Raw genomic sequence first — 6,000 nt, 5'->3', positions numbered from 1 at the left:
GCACCAGGCCATCTCTTTCTAGTCTCTTTCTGCCTTGACGTTAGTTGACTCCCGTTCTTTGAGTCATCGCTTGTGGTCCAATCCGCTAAGATCACGTGTGTTTCTTTGCCCAGCTGCCGCTGAAGAACTTGATAGCTCCCAGCACCTCGCTGGTAAATAAATATTAAGATTGAAGGACAAAAGGAATTAATTTGTCAACAGTGACCTGCTTGCAGCTGCTGTTCCCCACCCACACTCCCTAATGCCGTGTCCTTATTTAGGACACAGAAAATCTTAGCAATGATGAAAGACTAATTTGTTAAGCTCCTTGTTGGAGGAAGTTACCTAAGCCTGGGTCGGAAGAAGGGTGGTTAACCCATATCATTTTTTTTTTCTTTCAAGACAGGGTTTCTCTGTGTAGCCCTGCCTGTCCTGGAACTCGCTCTGTAGACCAGGCTGGCCTCAAACTCAGTGATTTGCCTGCCTCTGCCTCCCGAGTGCCGGGATTAAAGGCATGTGCCACCACTGCTGCCAGCACCACCACCTAGCCATATCAAATATCTTTAAATTATATATATTGTTTTTTTTTCGAGACAGGGTTTCTCTGTGTAGTTTTGGAGCCTGTCCTGGAACTCACTCTGTAGACCAGGTTGGCCTCGAACTCACAGAGATCTGCCTGGCTCTGCCTCCCGAGTGCTAGGATTAAAGGCGTGCGCCACCACCGCCTGGCAAATTATTTATATATTTATATATATCACATCGTACCATTCATATGAAGGTCAGGGGACAACTTGTGGTAGTCAGTTCTCTCCTTGGATCTTGGGGTTTGAACTCAGGTCCTCAGTCTTGCTGGGACGTTCCTTCACTCACTGAGCCATCTGCAGACTCTCACAGGAAATCACTGATGTAACACTGGGAAAGTGGGAAACGGTGGTTAGACCCGAGAGGAGGAAGGCATAGACCATTCCTTGGCTGGGGCTTTGTTCAGGGCAGGTTGATATGCCTCCAGGGTCCATCCTGGTTGCTGTAACACTGAAAAGCTCATGTCAGTTAGTAAGGGCTGCCTGGGGATGTAGCTCAGGTGGTAGAGTACTTGCTTGCTTAGCATGCCTGAAGCCCTGGGTTCCATCAGTAACTGACATGGTGGCACATGTCTATCATCCTGGTGCTGGGAGGTAGAGGCAGAAAGATCAAAGACTCAATGTCATCTTCCACTACACAGTGGATTCGAAGCCAGCCTGGCCTACATGACTCTTCACACACACACACACACACACACACACACACACACACACAGACACACACACACACATTATATACCATATATATGTATGATATGTATTATAATATATACATTACTGACAAGGTTTTTTAAGTGCCCCACCTCCCCCTAACTGCCTCCTGGCCACCAGACCTCACCCTTAGCGACAACTAAAGAGTTATAACCAACATAATGGTAGACCTCCAAGAATTTGACTTTGTGCTAAAGCAAGCGTGTGTTCAAGTTAGGATCGTAGCCATGTAGAAGCCAGTTGCTAAATAGTTTGAATACTGCCCCTAGTCAGGGTCATGAAAAAGCAAAACCCAAGTAAGTGTGATAAATGGTTTGTAGCAAATGATCTAACATTGAGCCGAGGTTTTGGCTTCTGCTTGGAGCTTTGGCAGGAGTTATACACCAAGGCGGGCCCGTGTTTTGCTTCATTTGTGCAGCAAAATAATGCCTTAGTTTAGAGAACAAAGGTCTGACTCAGGCCAGCACACTGCATACAGGTATGAGCTCTCTGACCACAACCATCTCAGAGTCAATCTCTACTCTGTTCCACCCCCACCCCACCCCAGGGACGAGGAAATGAGAACTTTGAAGGAAGTCTGCTCAAATGTCACTCAGGTCTCCAGATTGGTTGGTGCTGAGGACTGAAAGACTTCAAAAAGGAACAAAGGAGCCGGGCTGTGGTGGTGGCACACCTTCAGTCCCAGCACTCGGGAGGCAGAAGCAGGCCAATCTCTGTGAGTTCGAAGCCAGCCTGGTCTACAAAATGAGTTCCAGGGCAGCCAGGGCTACACAGAGAAATCCTGTCTCAAAAAACAAAACAAAACAAAAAGTCACTGTCTATTGGGGCTGGAGAGATGGCTCAGCAGTTAAGAACGCTGGCTGTTCTTCCAGAGGTCATGGTTCAGTTTCCAGCACCTTCATGGAGGGTCACAACTATCTATAACTCCAGTTCCAGGGATCCAATGCCCTTTTCCGGCCTCCACAGGCACCAGGCATACATGTAGGGCACAGACGTACATGCAGGCAAAACACTCATACACATAAAAGATTTAATTTACTATTTGTTATAGTTCATGTTAGTACTCCTCATCTGCTGTTTTTTAAATCAGAGCACAGCCAATAAAATTAATGTCTTTGTTGTTGTTTGTTTTTTATTTCTAAAGAATAGAACAGGCATTGTGATGCACATGTTTAAATCCCAGCATTTGGGAGGCAGAGGCACATGAATCTCTCTGAGTTTGAGGCCAACCTGGTCTACATAGTGAGATCTTGTCTCAAGTATAAATAAATGTACCGAACATGTTTGGTATAGATACAAGTTTCAACCCCATTCCTCTTTAGCTTAGAAAAATTATTTAAATATTTGTGCATGTGGTATATGTACGTGTGCCTGAGTGCATGTATGTGCACCATGTGCTTGCAGGAGCCCTTGGAACTAGAATCACAGATTTTTTTTTTTTTGAGACAGGGTTTCTCTGTGTGATTTTGGAGCCTGTCCTGGATCTCGCTCTGTAGCCCAAGCTGGCCTCAAACTCACAGAGATCTGCCTGGCTCTGCCTCCAGAATGCTGGGATTAAAGGCGTGCGCCACCGCCACCCAGCCTCACAGATGGTTTTGAGCCACTATGTGGGTGCTGGGAACTAAACCTGAGTCCTCTGGAAGAACAACCAATGCTCTAAACCACTGATCCGTCTCTCCAGCCCTAAACCCTCTATTTCCACCTCCTAGATGGTCAGGTTTCTAGGAGCAGAACTCACAGGTCTGCAGAACTGTTTGTGGTGTGACGACATCCCGCTGTAACTCTGCCACGTTTGTCCCGCCCTGTTGTCTGCTGACTTGGGCTGTTCCCATCTTTGTCTGTTGAGAGCAGTGCTGGTATGTGCAATCACACGCACGCATGCGTTTATGAGAGCGGCTACTGTCAGTTCTCTGGATATGTAATTTAAGATAATTCCGTTTCTGAGAATATACAAGGACTCCTGTTTCTCACTATCCTCAATGACAATGTTATTTTCTCCTTTTCTTTTTTCTTTCCTTTTTTCTTTTTTCAGATAGGATCTCTTGTAGCCCAGGCTGGCCTCAAACTCCCTGTGTAGCTGAGGATGACCTTACACTTTGGATCCTCCTGCCTTTGCTGGGATTACAGGCATGCATGGCCATGTCTGGTTAATCTTCCCAGTATATTTCGTTTTCATAGATAGTTTCTATTATGAATTCTTAATATTTTCTTGTGTCGAATATATTCTCAATACTACCCATTCTGCTTTTCATTTTAGACAATATGCTTCATTTGTGGGAGTTAGATTTCAGCCTTCCTTTCCTTTTTTTTTTTTTTTTTTTTTGAGACAGGCTCTCATGTAGCTGCGCATGACCTTGAACTACCTGACCCTCTCACCTCCCCGTCTCGAATGCTGGGATTACAGGCGTGCACCACTGCATCTGTGGTGCCTAGTGATGAGAATCGGACCCCGACTCTCTGTGTGCTAGACCAGGACTCAGCCGACTGAGCTGTAGCTCCAGCTGTGTGCCCTTCTTCTCGGAGCTTGCTTTTAAGCTTTCTCAGTGGAGGCCAAGTCACCTTTGGTCTGGAGCTAATTTGACTGCACTGCGGCCCGCGTCTCCGGGAGCCTCAGCACTCTGGTTGCTAGGAATGCGAGCTATTCCCAGCCATGCTTTTCCATAGCTCATTATCTGGACTTTAGTTCCTGTACAGCACATGTGCTGATAAGGCCACAGCTGACCACCCAAGAGAAGGCTCGGGAGTTACTAGGAATCTTCCTCTCCTCTTCTTTCCTCCTTGTTCCTTCCTCTTCTTCCTCTCCTTCATCTTCCTCCTCTACTTCCTCTCTTTCTCCTCCTCTTGTGCCCCCTCCTTCTCCTCCTTTTCTTCCCCTCTCCCACCTACCTCCCCTCCCTCTTCTCTTCCTCCTCCTCACGGTTCCCCTTCCCCTTCTCCTCTTCCTGCACCTTGAACCTTCTCAGCCTCCAAGAGTCCTTAACTCATGAGACTCAGGTGGGGCCCAGACAGCGTCTCTGTCTCCTCGCACCTACGGCAGATTGGAAATGGTCTACAGGCAGTAAACTACAGCAGTGTTAGAGCTGACCTCATGTGTCAATCCTTTCTTCAAAAGCATGTTTCTAGTCAGGTGTGGTGGCTCGGGCCTGTGGGTGAAGCATCCAGGAAGCTGAGGCAGGACAAGCCTGAGTTCAAGGCCAGCCAAGGCTATATCTAGTAAGCTTCAGGCCAGCCTGAGCTCTAGCAAAATACTTTGTCTCAAAAATAAACAAATAAGGGATGGGGGTTGTGACACACGCCTTTAATCCCAACACTCGGGAAGCAGAGGTAGGCAGATCTCTGTGAGTTCTAGGCCAGCCTGGTCAACAAAGTGAGTTCTGGGATAGCCAAGGCTATTACACAGAGAAATCTTATCTCACAAAACCAAAATAAATAAATATAAAATAAATATGTTAAAATAATTTAATAATAGTGGGAGAGTAAATCTGCATCCAGGTGGCTCAAGGGCATGGCCCTCACTAGGGCAGCGATGGCATGAATAAAAGGCAGACACAGACAGAAAGCTGGGGTGGAATGGTCTGGGGTCTCCTCTGGAGAAACTGAGGCACTCAGTGTGTTTATTACATAGAGTTGAATGGAAGGCAGAGTTGTTGCATTCAGCTAGACAAGGAGTCGGGTTTATGGTGTACAGCTGGATCAAGGAGACAGGACTGGTAGGAGCTGTCTCTGAAGGAGCAGTCTTCAGGCTACAGACATATGGGAGAGAAAGCGATGGTGGACATTTCCGCACACATTGTCATCATTCACACAGGAACCAGAGGAAAAGTTTGACCTTCCTCAGTTCTCTCTGAGCCTGGAGCTATGTGTCCTTGACATGGCTGTGGCCACCTCGACAGCAACATTCACCTGACTTCACTCACGGAAGGCTGTCTCCACTCCCCACAGACGACAGTTCCCTACAGCTGCCTCTACGGAGCCTTCCCTTCTGTTCATCATCCACTCTATATGCCCTAACCCCTTCCAAGACAACATCGAGCTGAGGCAGGAGGATTACATATAGCTTGGGGTGGGAGGTGGTCACAAGAGTGGCTGGAATCTCAGGTGAGAGACAAAGGACAAATTACCCTCTCTACCTGCGCCTTCTTTTTTTTTTAGTTTTCGAGACAGGGTTTCTCTGTGTAGCCCTGGCTGTCCTGGAACTCGATCTGTAGACCAAGCTGACCTTGAACTCACAGAGACTGGCCTGCCTCTGCCTCCTGAGTGCTGAGATTGAAGGCGTGAGCCACCACCACCCAGCTCTGCCTACTCCTTCTGAGAGGGAACATCAACAGGCCTGATGTCCTTGGGGGCCTCTCGTGCAGGTAGCTCTGACTGAGAGGGTAGGGGCTATTACGTCCATCGCTGGAATCCCAGATGGTGGTCCAGACAGGTCTGTGTCTCCACGCACAAACCTTGCTTCTAAGTGAAAGGAGACAGGGCCGGGAAGAGACAGCCCAGCCGGTAAGGCACTTGTACAAGCACGGGGACCTAGATTCAATCCCCCTAGCCAGGTATACTGACAGAAGTTTGTAGTCCCAGCCCTGGGTCACAGAGGCAGGGGCATCCCTGGGGCTTACTGCTAGCCTGGCGTAATCAGTGATCTCCAGGCCAGTGGAAGACTACCTTGGAAACAAGGTGCAAGGCACCTGAGGGACAGCACCTGAGGTTGACCTCTGGCATGAACTCACACGCA

Source organism: Peromyscus eremicus, chromosome 23 (assembly GCF_949786415.1).
Source record: "Peromyscus eremicus chromosome 23, PerEre_H2_v1, whole genome shotgun sequence".
NCBI classification, from domain to species: domain Eukaryota; kingdom Metazoa; phylum Chordata; class Mammalia; order Rodentia; family Cricetidae; genus Peromyscus; species Peromyscus eremicus.
The sequence above is the reverse complement of the archived record's forward strand: the minus strand, read 5'-3'. Positions refer to the sequence as shown.